This window comes from Sturnira hondurensis, unplaced genomic scaffold, assembly GCF_014824575.4.
Source record: "Sturnira hondurensis isolate 20B ecotype Veracruz unplaced genomic scaffold, ASM1482457v3 Scaffold0024152, whole genome shotgun sequence".
Lineage (NCBI taxonomy): Eukaryota > Metazoa > Chordata > Mammalia > Chiroptera > Phyllostomidae > Sturnira > Sturnira hondurensis.
This window is the reverse complement of record NW_028096783.1, coordinates 1,583,362-1,609,118: the sequence shown is the minus strand read 5'-3', so window position 1 is coordinate 1,609,118 and position 25,757 is coordinate 1,583,362. Positions and strand designations below refer to the sequence as shown.

Genomic DNA, 25,757 nt, shown 5'->3' with positions numbered 1-25,757 from the left:
AAGGTTATTATTGAAAGGTACTTATCATTGCCATTTATGTACCTGTGTTCCTCTCCATCTCTCTCTTTTCTTTCCTTTCCTTAAAGCAGCCCTTTTAGTAATTCTTGGAGAGCTGGTTTGGTGGAGGCATATTCTTTTAGGCTTCTTTTGTCTTGGAAGCTCTTTATTTGGCCTTCTATCTTGATTGAGAGCCTTGCTGGGTAAAGTAGCCTTGGTTGTAGGCCTCTGGTTCTCATTACTTGGAATATTTCTTGCCATTCTCTTCTTGCTTGGAATGTTTCCATTGAGAAGTCAGTAGCCAACCTTATTGGGACCCCCTTGTATTTTACTTCCTTTTCCTCCCTTGATGCCTTTAGGATTTTCTCTTTGTCTTGGAGGTTTGTCATTTTAATGATGATGTGTCTTGCAGTAGGCCTCTTTGGGTTCCACCTGATTGGGACTCTCTGCGATTCCTGGATTCATGTGACTTTATCTCTCCTCAACTTAGGAAAGTTTTCCATTATTACTCTTTCAAGTAGGTTTTCTATCCCTTGTTCTTCTTCCTCTCCTTCTGGTATTCCTATTATTTGGATATTATTACGTTTCATATTGTCTTGCATTTCTCTTAAATTCTCCTCCTTTTTTCTTAGTCTCTTTTCCATTACTTGGTCTGTCTGGGAGATTCTTTCTATCCTGTCTGCAATCTCACTTATGAGATCTTCCACCTCATCGATCCTATTCTTCATACCTTCTACTGTGTTCTTCAGTTCTGAAATTGTATTCTTCATTTCCTCTTGGCCTTTGCTGATGGTTTCTATTTCCTTTTTCATGTTGATATAGTCTGTGGAGAGTTCATTGTAGCTCCCCTGTAGTTTCTGGTAGCTCATTGTAAGCTCTTTGAATTTCCTAATAACCAGTGCTTTGAATTCAACATCTGATAGCTGACTTGCCTCTATTTCATCTAATATTTTTTCTGAGACTTCCTCCTTTTCTTTCATTTGGGGATTGTTTCTTTGTCTTCCCATTGTTTGTGATACTCTTCTTGTTGGCCTCAGCTTCTTAAATTGATCTGTTTTGGTTCCTTAGGTTTATGGTGTGAACTTCTGTGGTAGGATACCTGTGAAATTCAGTAGTGCAGTCTCCTGCAGGTATCTTGGTGTTCTCCGCTTCCACCTTCTCCTTTCTCTATTGTGCGTGTATGATCAGTTGGAGGGGGAGGCAAAATGGTTTATGATAGCAGGAGAGTATTTTATGTTATTTACAGTCACAGTCAGTAGAGAAGAAATAGACAATCTTTAGGCTATGCATAGAGTTAACCGTGCTCTTCTACCCAGCTTACCACTTTTAAGAATGGATGGACATAAGATAAGTCTCTTGTTGGGAAGAGAAGGCTTGTGAATTGGATCTAGAAAGCAGTGTAGTTGCCGGTGGTCAGATTTTGAGGTAAGGTGAGAGTAAAGGTTAGTAACTAGGTGTAGCATGTGTGCAAACAGAGTTAATCACTACAGTAATAGAATTCAGGAACCTGTAAGGTGGCCTAAGGTCTGAGAGATGTGTTATGAAGCATTTACCATTGAATAGAACAGCTATTATTTACAATAATATTAGAGCATCATTCACGTGATAGACTCTATGTGATCTGTCTAAATGGGGGTTATAGAGCTTGGGTAGCATGTCAAAGGAAAGCGTGGCCTGAAGTATAGAAAATTAGGGATACACTGTGGAGGAAAGAGCAGTGGGAACCTGTCAGGTTGTATAATATAACCAGCCAGGACTAAGAAACCTGTACTGAAAGAGGAATACGAAGATATTATTAAAATAAAAAAAGAAGTGAGAATAATGCAAAAAATAATAATGCACCTAAAAGAAAACAGCAACAAACAGACAAAAAATCCAACACACCCACACATACACACACACACACACACACACACACACACACAAAAGTCGGGAGAGAGGAGGAATAAGTGAAGAATTTGGGAAGAAAGGAAGAAGGACTAAAACCAGACAAAAGGGAAAAAATGAGGGACAAAGTATCGAAAGATAGAGCAGCAATACAGTTTAAAAAATATAAGATTACTTAGAAAAGAAGTTGAGAAAAAAAAGAGAGAGAAAAAAAAACCCTTCCTTTGTCGGTTTCAAACTGCCCAAACAGGTTTTTCTGGTTGTGGCAGGACCTCTCTGTGAGCTGATATGCAGGCGCGCACCCTCACGCATGCACACAGGCGCGAGAGCCAGGCTACCGGATTGGGATGTGGGCGCCCACATCCCCGGCAGGCTACCTGGGTCCCGCAGTATCTAGCACTGTCCTTCTCAGTCCCGTGTGGGGATCCAGGTGTTCCTGCCCCTCCCCTGGTGGGCCGTGAGGCAAGTTGCTGTCACAGAACACCTCAGTTCACTTTCCAATAGAGACTTCTCCACAAAGCCTGCCTCTCAGCCCAGCCCAATCCCAAAAGATTGGCAACAACAGTGTCGTCAAATCCCCCAGGGCTGGTGGGCTGGCGGGGTGGCGACCACAGAGTACGCAGTTGAACAGAGCCCTCCACCCCTGCCACTCTTTACATAAACTTAAGCCCACAGGTCTCTGCCCGGTATTACCCAGCCTCCCTAGACTGGGGGGGGGGGGGCGGTGTTGCCAGTTCTCTCCCAGGGACCCCTGTAGCAGGCCCATGGCTCCCACAGAGTCTGTTGCAGACCCACCGGATGCCGGGCTTCTGGAGTTCCCTCCGCCACCGGCGCCCCGGCACTGGCCCCAGAAGGGGCCTCTGTTTCCCACTGAAGCCACCAGCCCAGATCGTCTGCTGCTTCTCCTCCTGTCAGTTCTCCTCATACACGGGCCAGAGGTCGCCCACCATGGGTACAGCCCGCTGTGGGCGCAGCCCGCCACCGAGGAGGCCGCTTTTGTCCTCACTCACCTTCTGGAGTCCTCGCTGACCTGCAGCTGTCTGCTTCCTCTGTCACACTCTCTGGTCTCCTATTTTCATAAATGTTGGGTAATTGTTGGTTGATTATGCTGTTCTTCAGTAGATCCACCTGGATTTTCTATCAGGTGCACGGGAGCTGGGTTCCCTCTGTGCTACTCTGTCACCATCTTAATCTCCTCTCAAAATATAATTTTTAAATGAAAGTTAAACAAACTAACAATATAAAGTGTGGTAGGCAAGTCTATGATGCTCTCAAGATGTCTCCCACCTGATGTACATGTCATATATAATCCCTCATACTGACTGTGATCAGTCCTGACTTGATTAATGACCCTTTGATTTTGTCAGTATTTTTGTACACATTTTTGTATATCTAGGAGGAAAAGTAATGGGCTAAATGTCAACTTTACGTTTAACAGTTTGAGGAACTAATAAACCACTTTCAAAGCTGCTACATCACTTTACATTCCCACCAGCATTGTGGGAGGTTTCTAATTTCTCCATAACTTTGCTAATACTTGTTATTAAGTCTTTTTTGTTAGAGCCATCCTAGTATGTCTGAAGTGGTGTCTCATTTCCATTTCCCTGATGACTGATGCTATCAAGTCTATTTTCATTTACTTACCGATTGGCCTTTTGTGTATCTTCTGTGGAAAAATATCTATTCAGATTCTTTGTCCAACTGCTACTTGGGTTATTTCTGTTTTTTAGTATTAAGTTGTAAGAGTCTTTATGTCTTTGGAATACAGGTCCCATATCTGATATATAATTTGCAAATATTTTCTCCCATTCTGCATGTCTCATTTTCATTTTCTTGATGATATCATCTGTAGTACAAAAGGTTTTACTTTTTAAACATTTTTTATTTTCCAATTAAAGTTTCTATGCAATATTACATTAGTTTCAGGTATAAAGCCTGTGACTAGACATTTACATAACTATGAAATGATCACCTTGACAAACCTAGGGCCCCTCCAGCACCATATATAGTCATTACAATATTATTGACTATATTCCCCATGCTATATTTTATATTCCATGACTATTTTGTAACTACAATTTGTGCTTCTTAATCCCTTCCCCTTTTTCCAAACGCCCACTCCTCTGGCAACAGTCAAAATGTTTTCTGTATTTATGAGACTGTTTCTGTTTTGTTTCATTATTTTGTTCTTTAGATTCTACATTTAAGTGAAATCATATGGCATTTGTCTTTCTCCGTCTGATTGAGTTCATTCAGCAGAGTACCTAAGCCCATTTATATTGTTGTAAATTGTAAGATTTCCTGCTTTTTTATGGCCAATTAATATCCCATTGTACGTATGTACCATTTCTTTATCCATTTGTCTATTGATAAACATTTCAGTTGTTTCTATATCTTGGCTATTGTAAGTAATGCTGCAATGACTATATAGATGTGTCTTTTCAAATTAAGTTTTGGGTACCTTCAGATATATACTCAGAAGTGGGATTGCTAGATCCTTTTTATTGTCTTGTTTTAGCCTTTGTTTTAAAGTCTATTTTGTCTGGTATAAGTATTGCTACTCCAACTTATTTTTCCATTTTCATAAAGTATCTTTCTCCATTTTTTTACTTTTAGCCTGTGTGTGTCTTTTAATATAAAATGAGTCTTTTGTAGACAGTATGTGTGAGCATCTTGTTTTGTTGTCCATTTAGTCACCCCACATCTTTTGATCACTGCATTTAATCCATTTACACTTAAAATAATTGTTGGTAGAAATGTGATTATTGCCATTTTCTTATTTACATTTTTTATCCTCTTTTTCTTTTTAAAGAAGACCCTTAAACATTTCTTGTAATATTTGTTTGGTGGTTATGAACACCTTTAGCTTTTTATTGTCTTGGAAGCTCTTTATCTGTCCTTTGATTCTAAATGATAGCTTTGCTGGGTAATCTTGGTTGTAGTATTTTTCATCATTTTAAATATTTCATGCCAATCCCTTCTGGCCCACAAAGTTTCTGTTGAGAAATTAGCTAGAAGTCTTGTAGGAGTTACCTTGTAGGTAAGTAACTGCCTTTCTCTTGCTGCTTTTAGGACTCTGTCTTTAACCTTTGGAATTTTAATTATGATGTGTCTTGGCGTGGGCCTCTTTGGGTTCATCCTGTTTGAGACTCTGTGCTTTCTGGACTTGTTTATCTATTTCCTTCACCAAGATAGGGAAGTTTTCCAAAATTATCTTCTAAAATAGGTTTTTGATTTCTTGCTCTCTCCCTTCCTTTCAGCACCTCCATGATTTGAATGTCGATGCATTTGATGTTATTCCAGAGGCCCCCTTATATTAGCCTTGTTTTTGGGATTCTTCTGTTTTTATTTTGGGGGGGCTGTTCTAAAATCAGCATTTTCTGTTGTCTTATCTTCCAAATCACTGACTCAACCATCTTCATCTAATCTGCTGTTGATTGCTTCTGGTGTATTCTTCATTTCAGTTATTGTATTCTTCACTCTGCTCCTTTTTTATGTTTTCTACCTCTATTTTTATGTTTTCTATCTTTTTGTTGAAGATCTCACTAAGTTGATCTATTTGTTTTCTAAGTTTGTTGATTATCTTTATAAACAGTATTTTCAACTATGCATCCGGCAGGTTGTTTGTCTCTATTTTTCTGGAGATTTAACCTGTTCTTTCATTTGGGACATGTTTCTTTTTTCCTCACTTTGGATGTCTTCCTGTATTTGTTCTATGAATTAGGTAGAATGGCCCTATCTCCCATTCTTGGTAGAGTGGCATTATGTGGTAGGTGACCTGTGGAACCCAGTGGTGCCCCCTACTTGGTTACACAAATGGGTCACTTCAGGTGCACTCCCCATGTGGGCTATGTGCACTGTTCTGTTGTAGTTGAGGTCTGATTGCTGCTGGCACCTCAATGAGACGGATTTACTCCAAGGCAATCTGCTGCAAGGGTTGACAATTGCACAATTACTGTGCAATAGCTGCTGTGTAAGGTTTACCCCATGGAGCAGGAGTCACGTCAGTGGGGCTCTGCTGTCTGTCAAGTCTGCTCTTTGAGTCTGTTACTCAGGGAGATTGTTGACTGGTGCTCCAGCATGGTCTAAAACAGTCCACTGAGTGTGTTGACTCTAGGGTATCCTGAGAGGTGCTGGCTAATTAATATCAGCCAGTTTGTTCCCTGCCTGGGGCCACCCAACATAAGCTACAAAGTACCTGCCACCTGTACTGAACTTGGAGTTTCCCAGCTGTGATCTGAGGTCAGGAGCCATTAGTGCCATGCTTGGGGTTGCTTAGCTAGAGGTACAGGGAATGCCTAGGCTAGATGCTGCCCATTTGAGGTTTGTGAAACTTTGAAAGATGTTAGGAAATTATGTAGCATGTGCCAAGATAGGTTGTTTGTCTGGCAATGCCACTGGAAGCAGCTTGGGTGAGACAGGGTCTCAGGAGATCAATAGCAAGGGACACACGGTGTGAGCCAGGTTGATGGAAACTCAGATGTGGCACCTGCCTGCTCCTCACAGGGAGGGCTCAGCAAAGGAGCAATGGCCTCTACCAGCACTTCTGTCTGGAAGAAAGTGCCCCTCCAACATCCATCCTGAACCCAAACTATTTAGTCCCTCCCATGTATTCTTGCCTTCTGAGCTTCTACCCTGGCACTGAAGCTTCTGAGCAAGTAAGCCTGAGTAAGTCTGCATGGTCCCTTTAAAAGGAACACCTGGGTCTCCAGAAGCCCTCAATCTCAGCAAGCCACAATATCCCTTCTCCCTACCAAAAGTTATTGTGTTCCCAGTACTGGAAACCTTAGGTGAGGTGTCTGGTGTCTGGCTGGCACTCCTTGCTTTTCAGCGGGGCCCTATATGGCTGGGATATCCCTCTCAATGTTTTACCAACACACATGGGAGTGGAACCAGCCTGTTCCACATCTCTGCTCCTCTTACCATTCTCAGTGTGGCTTCTTACAGAAGCCTTCATTTATAGGACTTCTGTTTGGCTAGACTTTACATGGTTTTCCATTATGGTTGTCCTGTAGTTTAGTTGTAATTTTGATGTGGTTGTGAGAGGATGTGAGTACCACCTTTACCTACTTCACCATCTTGACTGGAAGCCTGGTAGGACTGACCTAATCAAATGTGCCTCTAGAAGAAGGGAAATTGTCAGAGAACAACGTACTCCCATTGAGCTTGAAGATACAGCCTCCATGAGTCCTACGGCCTAAAGGAAATGAATTGTACAGACAAAACCTCAGGAGCTTGGGAGAGAACCAAACACTCAGATGAGGCCCCAGCCAGGCCAACACCTTGGTCTCAGCCTTCCTGGACTTGAAGCAGAGGACCCTGACTCCGACTTATGAAAACTGTATGGTAATAAAGTTGTTTCAAACCACCCAGTTTGTGGCAATTTGTTATGTAGCAATAGAAAGCTAGTATATGAACTGCTAGCAAAATGAAGAGAATTAGGAAATTCTACCTACCATTCATGGGTATGTATTTGGCTTCCATTTGGAAAGAAGTTTGACATTATCAAGGAAGGTTGAAGACAGGTATTGGCTGCGTCTGTTCAGCTTTGTGCTTCAGTATGTACCATAGATAAACTGCCAGGTGTATAAGTATAGGAATGTTAATAGAAGTGTGGTTTAAAAAGCTAGACACTAAAAACAAACTAAATTAAGTGTTTGTCATGATTAAAATAAATAAATCATGGTATATTCAAAAATGGAAAACTAATCAGCAACAAAAATGAACACACTACAGTTATATGCTAATATGGATAAATCTCAAAAACTTAATAGTGAATAAAGAAGCAAGATGTAAAAAGATACACACATTCCCTTTTCATAAGGTTTGCAAACAAGCCAAACCAAACTTTCTATTTACAAATATACACAGTGGTATTAAAACTAGATATTTTAGAGGCAAAAAATAATTCTAATAAGCTTCAAAATAGTGATTATCTTTCCCTAGGCAAAAGAAAGGAAGTGTGCATATGGATGGGAACACACAATTTTCCTGGATGCTGGCAATGTTTTTTCTTTACATTGGTGTTTGCTTTATAATTTTAAAAACTAGGCACATATGTGATATGCACTGCTCTATGTGGAGGACATATCTCACCACAAAAAAGAGGAGACTGAAGACCTCTAAATGACGTATTTTACCACCAATTGTAACAATGACTTATCTTCCTGAGAAAGATACCTACCTACACAGATTTGGAGGCTCCTCTGATGTGCAGAAACCAAAGAGCCTGCTTTGGCCTTGGAGATGATGGCTCAGTGTGCCTCCCAACCCTCTTCCACTCCTACAGAGCCAGTAGCCTGGTAACACTGGTACCAGGCTCAGCAGCTACAGCTGGGGGAAAAGGTGGATGAACATCAGGAACAGCCATCAGCAGCTGACTAATAATATTCATTTCTTTGAGACTCCCAGGACACAACCAGACAGACTGAACGCTGCCTGCTGGTGCTCTGGGAGCAGTTATTTATTTTTATTTTTTAAGGTCAATCATTTCAGGTCGGTACACTTATTAGAGGAGATCAGTGGAGAAACATCATATGCCTTAGAATACTAAGCCTAAAAGAAAGGGGAAAAAAACAGACAAACCAAAGACATTCATTTCCTAATCACGTCAGAATACTCTTTTCTAGAACCTGCCTGAAGTGTCCAGGGGCAGAGTTGAGACCTGTCATCACTGGAGAGCTTACTACAAGGAAGGCTTGCATCATACAATTAAGACTGAAAATTAGGGGCTTCACCGGCTCTTTATTTGCTCCATCTCTTCCAGAAGTACATTTCTGTCACCATCACTGTCATCACCATTATGGTATTAGTTTCCTATTACTGAGTAACAAATTACCACAGTAAGTGGCTTAAAATAACATAAATTGTTTTTCTCAAAGTTTCTTTAGGTCAGGCATCTGGGCATGGCATGTCTGGGTTCCCCACTCAGGGTCTGACCAGGTAAAATCCAAGTGTTCACCAGGTCTGGGGTTTCCTTCCAGGGCTGAAAAGAATCTGCCAGTGTCAGGATCAGTTCTTTGTGGTTGTAGGACTGAGGTCCCATCTTCTTGCTAGCCATCATGCAGGGGTCACCTTTAATTCCCAGAGGCCTCCCACAGTCCTTAACACTTGACTTCCATTTTCAAAATCAGCAACAGAGTACTTCCTGTGTGTCCAATTCCCTCATGCTTTGAGTCTCTGACTTTTGTGTGTGTGTAACCACACAGAGAAAACTCTGCTTTTGTAAGGCTCAAAATGGTTAGGTCAAACCCATCTGGATAATCCTCCCGCCTGTAGGTCAGGTGATTTGGGACCTTAATTATATCTGCAACCCCTAGAGTAGTGCCTAAATCAATGTTTGAAAAACTAGGAAAGTAAATAGGTACACCAGGGACCAGAAGTCTTGGGAGATCATCTTACAGTTCTGTCTACCACAATCATCAATTACTGATATCATTATTCTAAAAAAAATTCTAGGCATGTAAACAAAGCAATGTGCTTAAAGAGACAAAGAATGTCAAGAAATGCTTTACATAGTAGGGAGGTTTATTAGTTATTTGACTTCAAGTATACTCTGAAGTTGAGAACAATGATTTTATTAATTAATTCATTCAACAGATGTGAGGTGCCATGGTGCAAGGAGGGAGATTCACAAAAAATAAAACAAAGAATGTTCCATGACAGCTAATATTTTTTAAGAAAACATAAAGACCTCAAATAGCTAAAACAATCCTGCGAAAGAAGAACAAAGCTGAAGGCATCACACTGGCATTTAATAATAGACATACAGGCCAAAGGAACAGAACTGAGAGCCTAGAAACAAACTTCATATAGATGATCAACTAATATGTGACAAGGGAGCCAAGAGCACTCATTGGGGAAAGAAGAGTCTCTTCAATGAAGAGTATTAAGAAAACTGAATAATCACATACAGAATAAAACTGGACCTCATTTTATACAACTCACAAATATTAACTTAAATGGATTAAAGGCTTAAATATAAGACCTGACTCATAAAACATCAAAAAGAAAATATAAGGGGAAAGCTACCTGAGACAGGTCTTAGCAATGAGTTTTTTGGCAATGACATCTATAGCACAAACAACAAAGGTAAAAAATAATTAAGCATAACTACGTTAAACTAAAAAGCTTCTGCACAGCAAAAGAAACACTCAACAAAATCAAAGGGCAATCCATGGAATGGGAGAAAATATTTGCAAGTCATATGTCTGATAAGGAGTTAATTGAGGGGGTCTCTCCCCCAAAGACCCCCCCTTCATCCACCACAGATGAGAATAAGTTTACCAAGACATGATCTACTTGGAGAGAAAAGGTGGCCAATCTCTCAATGGAGAAGGGCCAAGAGCCTGTTCCTCAATGGGCTTTTATTGGGCTTATTTGCATAGAAAGACAGGGCTTATATGTAAAGTTCATTAATCATAGTCGGGCAGAAATGATTAAACAATAGATAACATTCAAAGAACTAAAGAGCTTATTCTGAGTCAGGGTCAGATAGCCAAAGTGCCACGAAACTTTGGGAAACAATCTAATTTTATGCTTGAACCCTTACCATTTAAACTGAGAGTATTCTTAGCAAAACAGGTTTCACATGATTTTATGCATTCTTTTCTTGGGCCTGATTGCCCTGAAAACCCACCCTTTCCAGCACTGGAAAGGGCCACACCCACCTCCAGCATTGTTTCAGGCTTAAGTCAGGTGGGGGGAGTAAGGCAGCCAAAATATTAGGAGACTTCTTGAAGACAGAATGAGGATTCAGGCTATGTCAAATCTAAGAGGTGAGCGTCATTCTCCTCCTTTTTCTATAGTCCTCCAAGTCCTTCCCTGATGTCCCCTTTGTGACCATGCCTGTCTTAGGTCATCCCTCCCTTGAGGAATCTTACCTGTCATTGGCTAACTAGTCATCTGTCCAAGGCCAAGAATAGTAAAGTAAAGGGGACAGAGGCTGCACCCCTGCCAGGAAGATAAGCTTTGTCTCAGTGGCTTATGGTCCCAAGGTCTTTTTACTCAGCCATCACCACAGGGGGTCACAGCTTCTAAAACCAGGCAGGGTGGTTCCCAACAGTTAATAACCAAAATAGATAAACAGACCATACAAATTAATAACAAAAATAGTAATAATCCAATTAAAAATGGCAGAGGAACTGTATAGACATCTTTCCAAAGAAGACACAAATAGCCAACAGATACTCATTACTAATTATCAAGAAAGTACAAATCAAAAGCACAGTGAGATATCATCTCATATCTACTAGAAATGCTATGATCAAAAACACAAGAAATAAGTGTTGGCAAGGATGTGGATTACAGGGACCCTTGTACACTTTTGGTAGGAATGTATATTGGTGCATCCCCAATGGAAAAGAGTATAACGTTCCCACAAAATTAAAAAATAGAACTACCATATGATCTAGTCATTTCATTTCTGGGTATGTAGCCCCAAAATTGAGAACAGATTATCAGAGCAGCATCTGCACTCCCAGGTTTAGTGCAGCATGATTCACAATAGCCAAAACATGGAAACAACTTAAGTGTCCACCAACAGAAAAATAGAGAATTTGTGGGATATGATGGGATATTGTTTAGCCATAAGAAAGAATGACACCCTCCTTTTTTATAATAACATGGATGGTCCTTGAGGATTATGCTAAATGAAATAAATCGGAGAATTTTGAACAAGATGGTGGCATAGGTAAATGTGGTACTCAGAGTCAGCCACAACAACATCAAACATACAACAAACTTACAGAGCAATGGATAAGAAAGCAAGACCCTTCTGTATGCTGCTAACAAGAGACTCACTTCAGACTGAACAACACACACAAACTGAAAGTAAAGAGATGAAAGAAAGACACTTCATGGAATGGAAACAAAACAAAAAAAATGGGATAATAATACTTATATCAAACAAAATAGACTTGAAAACAAAGCCTATAACAAGAGTCAAAGAAGAATCCAGCAACTCCACTACTGAAAATTTATCTAAATAAACCCAAAACAATAACTCAGAGAGACATATATATCCATATGTTTATTGCAGCATTATTTACAATAGCCCAGAAGCAACCTAAGTATCCATCACAGATGAATGGATAGCCCTGGCTGGTGTAGCTCAGTGGATTGAGCATGGGCCTGCGAACCACAGGATCGCTGTTCAATTCCCAGTCAGGGCACATGCCTGGGTTGCAGGCCAGTTCCCAGCAGGGGACTCCCGAGAGGCAACCATACATTGATATTTCTCTCCTTCCCTCCCCCTCTAAAGATAAATAAATAAAATATTTTTAAAAAAAGAAGTGGGGCATATATTCAATGGAATATGACTCAGCCATTTTTTAATTAGATTTCATTAACAGAATAAAATCTTGCCATCTACACATGGATCGACCTAAAGGGTATTGTGTTAAGTAAAGTAAGTCAGACAGAGAAAGACAAATGCCAGATGATTTCCTTTACATGTGGAATCTGAAAAACAACAAGCAGAACAAAAACAAACTCATAGATACAGAGAACAATTTGATGTTTGCCAGAGGGAAAAGGGGTTGGGGGATTGGGGGGTTGAGAGAAAAAGGGTGAAGAAATTTAAAAGCACAAATTGGTAGTTAAAGAATAGTCATGGGGATGCAAAGTACAGCACAGGGAATATAGTCAATAATATTGTAATAACTATGTACGGCACAGGTGGGAAACACAAGGCCTGCAGGCCGAATCTGGCCCTCCACCTTGTTTTATCCAGCCCGGTGCCTTGTTTTTACCTGGCGGCAGCATCAAGCTCTTGGTTAACTATTAAGGAGTAGTTACATTTACACAGTCCTAAAATTATATTCAGCCCTTTGAAGGCAACCTAGAGGATGATGTGGCCCCTGGTGAAAATGAGTTTGACACCCCTGATGTATGACATCATATGGGTACTATATTTATCAGGGTGATCACTTTTTAAGTTATATAAATGTCTAATCACAGGATTGTACACCTGAAACTAATATAATAATGTACACCAACTGTAATCTTAAAATAAATATTAAAAATTCAGACAGAGAAAGACAAATACTGGTGTATCTCTTATTTGTGGAATCTAACAATGCTGAACTTGTATAAATAGAAAGTAGAGTGGTATTTACCAGGAACTGGGGGTGAGAATGGGAAGAATTAGTCAGAGAATACAAACTTCAAGTTAACAGATTAATAAATTCTGTAGACCTAGATATCAATATCATACTACATACTTGTAAGTTACTAAGAGTAGATCTTAAAATGTTCTTCCCACAGAATAAGATATGCTAATTACATGACCATAATTACATTATGATGGGCATCTTAGCCGACATTATGAAAGTAATTATATTGCAATATGTAAGTGTATCAAATCAACACATTATGCACCTTAAAATCATATAATGTTGTATATTAATTATATCTCAAAAAAAGATATAAAGTGGAGAAATTGGAGAAAAGTGAAAGAGATACACAAAATTATACTCTCCATTGACAACTATGTACCGGGTACTTACTAAGACACAAGTACCAGATTTCAAGGATGTGGTGGTGAAAGACTCTAACAGGTACCAAAGTCTCATGCAATTCAGAGTGAGAAGGGAACTTTGTAGGCAGGGAAGATGGTCATACTGCACCCTCATAGATGAGGACACACTGAGATGAGATTTATTTTAAGAAGAAAAACTGAGAATATGTGGGAAATGGCATATGAGTTAGAGAAGCTGATTGAAGAGAAAGCCAAAAGGGAGGAAGAGCTGCGTACCTGGGAAACAACACACCACCCACTTTGGGTGGATTGCAAGCAATAGGAAAGGACATTATGAAAGATAAGAATATAAAGAAAGTGTGGAACAGATTCTGAAGCATCTTGAAGGACAGTAAAAACTGAATGTGTTATATTGGATATGCCCAAAGCTTCACTCTGAGATCAATTTATTAAGACCATTTATTCATTTATTTAAATCACCATATTTGACAGGCACTGTTTTAGTTGCTGAAGAGAGAAGTTCTAATCCCTGCCCTCAAGACGTCTTTATTTTAGGGGAGGAGACAACAAGAAAATTAATAAATAAGATAATTTCAAATAATAACATGTTGTGAAGAAAAAGTAAAGCAAGACACACCAATAGACATTAGGCGAAAACCATTTCCCATTGGAGAGCCAGAGAAGGCTTCTCTAAGCAAGTGACATCAGAGGGGAGACTCTAGCCCCAGGAGGCAGCGAGCCCTGCGCAGGTCTGGAAGAGTCTTCCAGGCAGAGGGAGTACTAGGAGGAGGCCCTGAGCACAGTTCTGCCTGTCACTTCTGCGCAAAGCAAGTAGTCAGTCAGTGTAGGTGAGGGGGCTGGGGCAGGGTGTCGTGATGGTCTCAGAGAAGTCGGTAGGCCCAGGTTTCACAGCATTTTGAAGTACATGGACAGTAGTTCAAATTTTATTCTACATGCAGTGGCAGAATTCTAGAAGCTTCTGGGTAAAGCAGAGGTAAAATTACCTGATTTGCATCTTAAAACACTCACGCTGTGGTGGGGAATTACGGGGAGCAAGAGTGAGGCTATTACTACCATCCAAATGAGAAGTGAAAGGCCCCGGAAGCAGGGGTGTAGCTGTGGCAGTGGTCAGTTTGGGACTATGTTTTAGAGGTGATGGTGAAGGTTTGGCTGATTGATTGTATGAGGGTGTGAGGGAAAGGGAAATTTCAAAATCGGAAGGAGAAGAGCCTGGAACAGGCGGACCAGGTAAGAACCTCTTTCCAGAAAGGCAGGAGAAGGGAAGTAAGGGTCTGGGTCAAGACTGGCAGGAAGAGGAGAGGAGGGGCCCCAAGGGGGGGTTCCTCACAGTAGAACAGACAGGACTGAGGAAGGATTGTATTCGAAGGTCACAGAAGAAAGCACAGGTAACTTGATTTTTTCAGCCTGGATCATAGGAGAACAGAAACAACATATAGCAGGGAATAATTAGATTCTTTTGACCACCTGGCGCTGCAGGTGCCTTGTTGCTTGTGTATAGAAAGGAAGCATTGTCACAGGATTTAGTGAGCTATAGGAAGCTGACTAAGTCAGAACTTGCTACCTGCCTGGTGATCTCCAAAGTTTAGCCCCAAATCAACGAAGCTGCAGGGGTAGCGTGTGAGCTGAGTCCCATCAGGTCCTAGTTGGACTTCCAGTGTTTGACTCCCCCAGCACATCGTGCATCTATCTGTGGACCTTTTCTGCTGACCCAGGTCCGTCCAATCCCTGGCCAACACTGGCAGGGCAGAAAATAAGCAAATCTTTGGGTCCACCATCATTCGGGACTTGGAACTGACAAGTTTTCAGGGCCCACCGTACCCTAGAACCATTTTGTGCGTCTTCACACGTTCTGTAGTCCATTTCTACTTAATTGTTACATATTCAGATGTGCTAAGTGTGAACCCCGAAACACATGTAGCTTTCCCCACACCCAAAACGCAGGACTCCTCACTTCCTTGGTCAACCCAGACCATAAAATCTGCTCTACATATACACTACTACACATCCTAATTCAGGCCTACATCTCAAAACTCGATACCCACCTCTGTCCTGCCAAGTCTCCCACAGCAGAACTGGGTCCCTTTGTCACAGTATTCATCCACAGGCAAGGCACTACTCCCTGTAGACAGGTTTTCTAGTATCCACTCCTGTCCACTTGATCACCGACTCCCAGTTACCTAGCCTCCACTGCTGCTGTTCTCCTCGTTATTCCCACTTTTTTGGCTAAGATCTTCATACGCGTTGAACTCTGGTTCATTCACCCACATTATTTTCCATCCTGCTGAGCCATGAGCATTTTAGGAATTCACGTGAATGAGGCCAAGGCCTCTGTGTGGTGGTTCAGTGCATGGATGCAACCATATCCCTCATTAGTGGGTCTGACAGCCAGCCACGTGCTCCCCTACTCCTTGTTAGCTCTACAAGTGGTCCGACAATCTGTCCATTCCCGTTGTTCCCTTGGCCAATTCGGTACCTCACATTCAACTCATCCAAAGTGACACTCACCATTTTAGCACTAAATCTCTCACCATCCTCCTCTCTGTCTCTCACTGATCCTCCCACTAACCCTGTGCCTACCCACAGATAGACACTCCCTACACTTTTTGTTGATTTCTGAACCCTTGTACTCAAAGTCAAGGCTGTTGATAACAAATAGGTTCTCATCTAATTTGATTCCTTTGTAAGTAGTCTGATCTCGCTTTTTAAATGAGAAATTCTAGTTAATTTTCTCTTGTTATCCTTGATGTGTAGGTTGCTATTTCTCTGTGAGGTATCTAGATGTGGATATTCATGTTTGATGTAGTGTGCTCAGTTTTGGAACACACTTTCGATGTAAAGGTTTATGGCTTTTTCTCATTGGTACATTCATTAAAAATATAGACTTATGGTCCTACACTTAAATGCTGTGGCAGTGTGCACTGGCTTCATAAAACATAAGTAAATATAAGGAGTTCTTCAACAAATATACTGCAGACAGAACAAAAAGGTCAAGAAATGACTGACAAAAGAACCAGTACTGACAGAAAATTTAACTGTATGAAAGTCTGACAACCAAGGAGTTAAAGTAGATGTATTCATCCAGACTAGTAGGAGGGGTGGAGTTGGGCAGTGGGGGATTCACAGCAAAAAAAAAAAAAAAGTGGTGGCCGGCGGACACCAGCAGGTGCACAGGGCAGCAGCAGGCAGACCCAGTGAGGCGATGGATTGTGGAGGGACTTGGTGCACAAGGTGGCTTGAGGAACCGGATCATCCCACATTCGTGTGCAGATAAACCAGGTGAAACTGGGGAGCAAGACATACCATGCAACCCAGGCTTCCAGGGCAGGGAAATAAAACCTAAAAGCACCAATTGTAAACACCTGTGGGGATTGAGGTGCCTGGAGAGACTCCTAGCCTTACAGGAGAGTTCGTTGGAGAGATCCACAGGGTCCTAGAATGTACACAAGCCCACCCACATGGGAATCAGCACCAGAAGGGCCCAGTTTGCTTGGAGGAAGCAGTGGAAGTGACTGAAAACTCCTCCCCTATATACAGTGTCACAGCCCAGCCTTGTGGGTTGCTCCACCCTCGTGAACACCTAAGGCTCCTCCCCTCACTACCTCAGAAGTTCATTAAGACAAAAAAAAATGGCCCAAATGAAAGAACAGATTAAAGCTCCAGAAAAAAAATACAACTAAGCAACAAAGAGATAGCCAACCTATCAGATGCACAGTTCAAAGCACTGGTGATCAGGATGCTCACAGAATTGGTTGAATTTGGTCACAAATTAGATGAAAAATGAAGGCTACACTAAGTGAAATAAAGGAGAATGTACAGGGAACCAATAGCAATGAGAAGGAAACTGGAACCCAAATCAATGGGGTGGACCAGTAGGAAGAAAAAAACATTCAACCAGAAAAGAATGAAGAAACAAGAATTCAAAAAATGAGGGGCTTAGGAACCTCCAGGACATCTTTAAATGTTCCAACATCCGAATTATAGGGGAAGAAGAAGAGCAAGAAGTGGAAAACTTATTTGGACAAATAATAAAGGAGAACTTCTCCAATATGGCAAAGGAAATAGACTTCCAGGAAATCCAGAAAGCTCAGAGAGTCCCAAAGAAGGTGGACCCAAGGAGGAACACACCAAGGCACATCATAATTACATTAGCCAAGATTAAAATTAAGAAGATAATCCTAGGAGCAGCAAGAGATAAGGGGACAGTCACCTACAAAGGAGTTCCCATCAGACTGTAAGCTGTCTCTTCTCCAAAGAGACCTTATAGGCAAGTAGGGGCTGAAAAGAAGTATTTCAAGTCATGAAAGGCAAGGACCTACATCCAAGGTTGCTCTATCCAGCAAAGCTTTCATTGAGAATGAAAGGGCAGATAAAGTACTTCTCAGATAAAGTCAAGTTAAAGGAGTTCATCATCACCAAACCCTTATTATATGAAATGTTAAAGAAAGCCCTGGCTGGTGTAGCTCAGTGGATTGAGTGCGGGCCTGTGAACCACACAATCGCGGTTCAATTCCCAGTCAGGGCACATGCCTGGGTTGCAGGCCAGTTCCCAGCAGGAGACTCATGAGAAGCAACCATACATTGTTATTTCTCTCCCTCTCTCCTTCCCTGCCCTCTAAAAAATAAATAAATAAAATCTTTAAAGAAAAAGAAAAATGTTAAAGAGATTTATCTAAGAAAAAGAAGATAGGAAACATGTACAGTAAAGTGACAGGAAACTCACAATTATTAACAGCCACACCTAAAACAAAAACAAACTAAGCAAACAACTAGAACAGGGACAGAACCACAGAAATGGAGACCACATGGAGGGTTAGCAACAGGGGAGTGGGATGAGGAGAGAGGGTGGAAAAGATACAGAGAATAAGTAGTGCCCTGGCTGGTGTGGCTCAGTGGATTGAGCGTGGGCCTGAGAACCAGACAATCTTGGTTTGGTTCCCGGTCAGGGCACATGCCTGGGTTGCAGGCCAGTTCCCAGTGGGGGACACAGGACAGGCAGCCATACATTGATATTTCTCTCCCTCTCTCCTTCCCTTCCCCTCTAAAAATAAATGAATAAAATCTTTTTTAAAAAAAAGAATAAGTAGCATAGATGGTAGGTAGAAAATAGACAGGGAAGGATAAGAATAGTACGGGAAATGTAGAAGCTAAAGAACTTATAAGTATGACACATGGACATGAACTAAAAGGGGGTAATATGGGTGGGAGAGGGTGTGCAGGGTGGAGGGGAGTGAAGGAGGGAAAATGGGACAACTGTAATAGCATAATCAATAAAATATATTTTAAAAAATAAAATAAAAATTTAAAAAATGACTGACAAGACAGCGTCATTGCAGACATAACTCCCTTATAGAATACTTGCAAGAAAATGGAGTTTGACATTATTTAAAATTACACCAACATTCATGGAAGCTGAACGTCACAGGTACAAGGGCATACTATAACCACAAAATGTCTTTTGTACTTCCCAAATAATTTTACATTTTAACTATGAAGGTCAGTTTCCAGAGCCAAACTTGTTCTTAACAAGTAGAAGTTTTATGTCCATTCAATAAAAGTCTCCACGTCACCTACAGACTTATTTGCAGAGTAGAAGCCGTAACCAGGTTCACACATCACACACCCACATGTGACATTCAATCTTTATATGCCATCCAATGTTTTTGAGATAAAAGGAGTGACTCACAGCAGGGCCACTTAATGCGGAAGTTCCATATGGGGGTGATCACACCCTTGCACATCTTTTATTTTATCCCCTTGGGGTCTGGCTTTGGCGGGCAGCCCTCCATACCATATTTCACTGCTCTGCCTCCCCAGCTTCTAGCTGCTACCAGTTCATGCTCTCCTTTAATTTTAGAAAAGTATCACTTAGTATCACTTCGTATCACTTCAAGTATTGCTTCTCTGCCATTTTCTCCTTTGTATCTGGTATACCATTCATTCCCTCTGGATTCATTTTTTAATTAAAAACTATTTTTAGAGCAGTTTTAGATTCATAGCAAAATTGAGCTGAAAGTTACAATTAATGAACCTACATTGACGCCTAGTGATCACCCAAAGTTTGTAGTTTAATTAGGGTTCACTCTTGGTGGTGGTGTGCATTCTATGGATTTATACAAATATGTCCACCAGTGTAGGATCATACAGACTAGTTCACTGCCCTAAAAATTCTCTGTGCTCTGCCTATACACCCCTCCCTCCCACTCACCTCTGACAACCACTGATCATTTCACTGTCTCCATAGTTTTGTCTTTTTTAGGATGTCATATAGTTGGGATCATACACGGTAGCCTTTTTAGATTAGCTTCTTTCACTTAGTAATATGCACTTTAGTTTTTTTCCCTATCTTTTTATGGTTTGATAGCTCTTTTTTAGTATTAGTAATATTTCATTATCTTGTATATATACCACATTTTATCCATTCACCTACTGAAGGACATCTTTGTTGTCTATGTTTTGGACAACTATGAATAAAGTTGCCATAAATACCCATATGCAGACTTTGGACATAATTTTCAGTTTTAGGGGTAGGGGTAGCTACCAAGGAGCACAATTGCTAGATCATGTGATTAGAGTATAGGTTTGGCTGTATAAGAAACCATCAAACCACCTTCCACAGTGACTGTACCTTTTTCCATTCCCACCACTGATGATAGAGAATTCCTGTTGCCCCACATCCTTGCCAGCTCTTGGTGTTGTGTTTTGGATTTTGGCCATTCTAACAGGTGTGTTGTGGTATCTCATTACTGTTTTAATATTTTATACTTCCCTAATGACTTGTGATGTTGAACATCTTTTATGTGCTTATTTGCCATTTGTACACCTTCTTTAGTTGGGTGTTTGTTAAGGTCATTTGCCCATTTTTTTAAATTGGTTGTTCACTTTCTTATCATTGAGTTTTAAAAACTCTGTATATATTGGATAACAAGTCTTTATCAGATGTGTCTTTTGAAAATATTTTTCCTCTCTGTGGCTTGTATTCTCATTTTCTTGACATTGTCTTTCATAGAGCATAAGTTTTTTTATTATAATGAATTCCAGGTTATAAATTATTTCTTTTGTGGATTGTCTTGCCTTCAGTGTTGTATGTAGAATGTCACTGCCATACCCAAGGTCATCATTTTCTCCTATGTCATCTTCTAGAAGTTCTATAGTTTTGTGTTTCACATTTAGGTCTCGGGTCTACTCTAAGTTAGTTTTTGTGATGTGTGCAAGGCCTGTGTCCCAATTCATTTTTTTGTATATATGGCCAATTGTTCAAGCACAATTAGTTGAAAAGACTATCCTCACTCCATTGTTTTGCCTTTACTCCTCTGTCAAAGATTATTTGATTTATGTTGGTCTGTTACTGGGCTTTCTATGCTGTCCACTTATCTGTCTATTCTTTCATCAATACCACACTATCTTAATCAATTTAACTTTATAGTCAGTCTTAAAGTTGGGTAATATCAGACCTCCAACTTCATTTTTTATCCTTCAAGACTATGTTAGCTGTTCTGGGTCTTTTGTCTCTATATATAAATTATAGAATTGGTTTGTCTTGACATCCATAAAAAAGTAGAAAATGATGATGTATAGGAATAATAACAACAAAAGATGTCTATTACATTTCTGAAGACAGTAATGCAATTTTGCTAAGATATGTTAAAGAAAACATAAATGAAGAGTTATCATGTACATACATTTAAAAAATAATATTATGAAACTGGCCATTCTCTCCAAAGGAATCTAAAAATTGTGTAATTTCAAAGAACCTGATCAAGATGGCAGAGGAGATGAACAAAATTACAACTAAACTATAGAACAATCAACCTGTACAACCATTTGAAGACTAGCTGAACAGAAGTCCTGTAACGAAGGATATAAATAAGCCACATCAAGACTAGTTGGAGGGCAGAGACACAAAACAGACCAGTGGTTAGGAATCTGAAGAGATAGCTCATCTGCAGAGGTCACACCTTGGCAGCGAGAGATCTTAGCCCAACACATGACTTCCCCATTCAGAGCACCAGTGCCAGGAAAAAGTGTCCATATAAAGTTTGGTTGTGAAAACCAGCGGTAATCCCAGGTGTCCTCTTAAAGGGCCAGCACACAAATTCTTGCTCGTGGCACTCACCTTGGGCTCCATTAAAGGAAAAATAGCTCAGGGGTTACCAAAGACATACAGGGAGAAACTGAGCTGAGTGGCTTTGGGATAAAGATAGGAAGGATGGCTGCCATCTTTCTTGCATTAAGCCATTCTCCCACTGCAGTCAATATATATATGGGGAACCCCCCCCAAAACAGGAATTATCTTCTGGAGGGCAGGCCCCTTGTAGTACAGGCTTCCACCATTAGGGAAGTGTCCTGGGAACCCACCTGTATCAGTGCACCAGCAGGCATTTTTGTAAGAGGCTACATTTGGCTTCAGTGAATTTTTTTGAAGACTCTTTCAACCAGTTTGCCCATTTTGTGATTGGTAATATATGAGCGCACCTGCCCACACTGCAGTGAGTTCAGCAGTTCTTGACCCAAAACAGCACCACCCCCATGCCCCACCCTCCCTGTTCACCAAATCTCACTCTGAGTAACTTATTTTTGTTTGCCTGAATGAAAAAAGTCCTCAAAAGGAAACATTTTGTCAATGTGGAAGAGGTGAAACAACAAAAAAAAGCAGATACACTGAAAGGCATCAAAATTAATGGGTTCAAAAACTGTTTTGAGCAGTGGGAAAAAGTCTCAATAGGTGTATTACATCAAATGTAGACTACTTTGAGCCCTGGCTGGTGTATCTCAGTGAATTGAGCGCAGGCTGCAAACCAAAAGGTTGCCAGTTCGATTTACAGTCAGAGCATATGCCTGAGTTGTGGGCCAGATCCCTAGTAAGGGCCACGTGAGAGGCAACCGCACATTGATGTTTCTCTCCCTCTCTTTCTACCTCCCTTCCCCTCTCTCTAAAAATAAATAAAATATGTTTTTAAAATGTAGAATACTTTGAAAGTGATTAAAGTTTAAATATGTAAGAATAAATATACAATTTTTTATTTTTTATTTTTTATTTTAATTGTTGTCCAAGTACAATTTTCTGCCTTTTACTCCCACCTCAGGCCTCCCCTCAGCCCTCCCTACCTCCCTCCTGTTTCCACTCTGCCCCCTTGTTACTGTCCATTTGTCCTTTATACTTGTTCCTGCAAATCCTTCCCCTTTTCCCCTGAAATTCCCTCCCCTCTCCCCTCTGGTCAGTGTCAGCCTGTTCTCTATTTCAGTGTCTTTGGTTATATATTTTGCCTATTTGTTTGTTTTGTTGATTAGATGCCTATTAAAGGTGAGATCATATGGTAGTTGTCTTTCACCACCTGGCTTAAATACATAATTTTTTAATAAATAAATTCCATTTGGGGGAGGATATATATATATAATCAGGTGAAAAACAGAAGAAATCTAAAAAAAACACTAAATAATATTGAGTCAAGCAATCTACCAGATACAGAACTCAAAACACTGGTTACAAGGATGCTCAAGAAAATTAGGGAAAACATAGATAAACTTCATGAACTTCAACAAAGAGATAGGCTTAAAAGGGACCTATAAACCATTAGAAGAAAAACAGAATGGAGAATAACTGAAATGAAGAATACATTAGAAGGAATCGAAAGTACATAGAATAAAGCAGAGGATCAAATAAGTGACTTGTAAGGCAAAAATAGCACAAAATATCCAATAAGAGCAGCAAAAAGAAAACAGAATTTTAAAAAATGATAATGTAAGGGAACTCTGAGACAATATAAAGCATAATAATATTTGCATCATATGGGTACCAGAAGGAAGAGAAACAAATGATTGAGAACATATTTGAAGAACTAATGACTGAAAAATTCCCTAACTATGTGAAGAAAATACACATACATGTCCAGAAATTTCAGAGAATCCCAAACAAGATGAGCCAAAAAAAGTCTACACAAAGACATATCAGTTACCAACGAGGAAGCTCCCATAAGACTGTCAGATGATTACTCAACAGAAAGTTTAAAGGCCAGAAGGGATTAGCCCAAAATATTTAAAGTGATAAAAAGCAATTACCTACATATAAGACTACTCTAGCACCACCACTTTCATTTAAAATTAAAGGGGAATTAAGAAGGACAAATAGGTAGTTACAGAATAGCCATGGAGATACAAAGTACAATATTGGAAATGGAATAGCCAAAGAACTTATATGCATGACCCACAGACATGAACTAGGGTGAGAGGATTGCCTGAGGGGGGGGCGGTGGGTGGAGGTTGGCAAAGGGAAAAATCAGAACTGTAATAGCATAGTCAATATAATATAATTTTTTTAAATTTTGCACTTTAAATTAAAGGAGATAAAGAGCTTACCAGATAAGAAAAAACTAAAGGAGTTAATCACCACCAAATCAGAATTACAAGAAAGGTTGAAGAGATTTCTAAGGAATTTCAATATAAATAAGAAAATGTCAATAACTATGCACCTATGGACAATCACTTTAAACGGATTAAATGCTGAAATTAAAAGATACAGGATAGGTAACGAGGAGCAGCGGAGGTCAGAGGTGCTTCAGAGGTTTTCCTGGTTTCAAACCCCAGTGGCCAGACGTGAAATCCACCTGCCGCAGATCCTCAACAGCCACCGCTTCCCCGGGGGAATCAGCCCAGCGACAGCTTCCACGCCGGCCTCACCCTGCGCTCCTCAACCGGCACAGAGGCTGGCAGCACAGAGGGTTCCAGGGTGTCCCTCCGCTGCCGCAGCAACCTGGGCCCAGGGCCTCAGTGGCACTCCTGGTGCCTCACCCACCCCTGACCATCCCGGATGGGCGAGGGAATCGTCAGAGGGATCGCAATCTTTCAGCTCATTTATTTTACTCTGATATGTAGGCTGAATGTAACAGAGAAACCAATGTCTAATAGCAAGACCAGAGTTCTCAGCGTCCAGACCGGGCTCACAGGAGGCAAACAGGAAGCGCAGTGCTGGGAAGCAGCTTCCACTACACCGCCATCCCTGGCTGTGCTTTGTCCGAGGGAAGCAAAGGCAGCTTCGCAGTTCTCCCCCAGTTTGCATGGGAGCGGCTGCACGCTGACCACGCCCACACTTGCTTCCACAAAAACCATGATGACAAAGATGCTCTGCTCCATCTGTACCTCCAGCTTTATGGGCTTTGAGGCCGTGAAGCCAGGGCATCCCCTTGTGCCCAGGAGACCCGACACTTGCTTCATGGCCTGCACTATTGAGAGAGTCTTCTGATGACAAGGAATAGTAGCTGCGCCCCATGCACTCCCTGCGCCCCTGACCTTTGCCACCACTGAGAGATCATCACAGACTAGTCCTTCCCTGTGTCTAACGCTGCATGGGGTGCAAATACCAGGCCTGCTCCCCTCTTCTGAGTTTGTCCACGTGTTGTAATTGGGCAAATAAATGTTCGCTCCAAATTAGCAGTATATTTCTTGAAGTTTAGTAGTGCATGCATGATGCCACTATTTGCTTTAACTCTAAATAAAAGTATGTTTCATATTTCACTTAGTGTCACAGGTTTAAGATGACACAGATTATCCTCGCACTTTGAGCAGGAGAGTCTTACTTTAAGTTTTGGAAATAGTTTTATAGCTTAACTTGGAAACATTGGTATTAATCTATCCTACTGCTTTCAAAAACCTAAATAAAAGTGATTACATAAAAAAGATAAAGGGTCGCTAAAGAAATTCGAAAGACTCATAAATATGCTACCTAAAAGAGACCACTCTGACCGGTGTGCCTCAGTGGGTTGGGCGTCATCCTGAAAACGGAAAGTTCGGGGACTGGATTCAGGGTCAGGGCACACACCTGGGTTGTGGACCAGGTCCCCAGTTGGGGGCCTGCAAGAGGCAACCACACATTGATGTTTCTCTCCCTCTCTTTCTCCCTACCTCTGCCTTTCTAAAAATATATTAAAATGTTAAAATAAAATAAATAAAAGAGATCCACTTCAGATGAAAAAAACAGACTAAAAGTAAAGAGATGGAAAATATATATATATTTCATGCAAATGGAAACCAAAAAAAGGCTGGATAGCAATATTTATATCAGATGAAATAAACTTTAAAATAAAAGCCATAATAAGAGACAAAGAAGGACAATTCAAAATGTAAAGGGGTCAATCTACACAGAAGTAAATAACCCTTGTAAATGTGTAGGCACCCACAATGGGAGTGCCCAAATATAGAAAGCAAATATTGGTGGCCACAAAGGGAGATATTGACAGTCATACAGTCATAGGAGGGGACTTTTACACCCCACTGGCACCAGTGCAGAGCGCTCCAGGCAGAAAATCAACAAGTAGACAACAAGCTTAAATGACACATTAGACCAGATGGATTAAATTGGCATTTTTAGAGAATTTTACCC

At 40.7% G+C, this 25,757-nt stretch overlaps 1 pseudogene; it reads left to right on the top strand.

Annotated features, from left to right (window-relative positions):
- The first annotated feature begins 2,682 nt into the window (after positions 1–2,682).
- On the top strand, positions 2,683–24,620 carry LOC118981453 (ornithine decarboxylase antizyme 1-like; annotated as a pseudogene).
- The last annotated feature ends 1,137 nt before the right edge of the window (positions 24,621–25,757 follow it).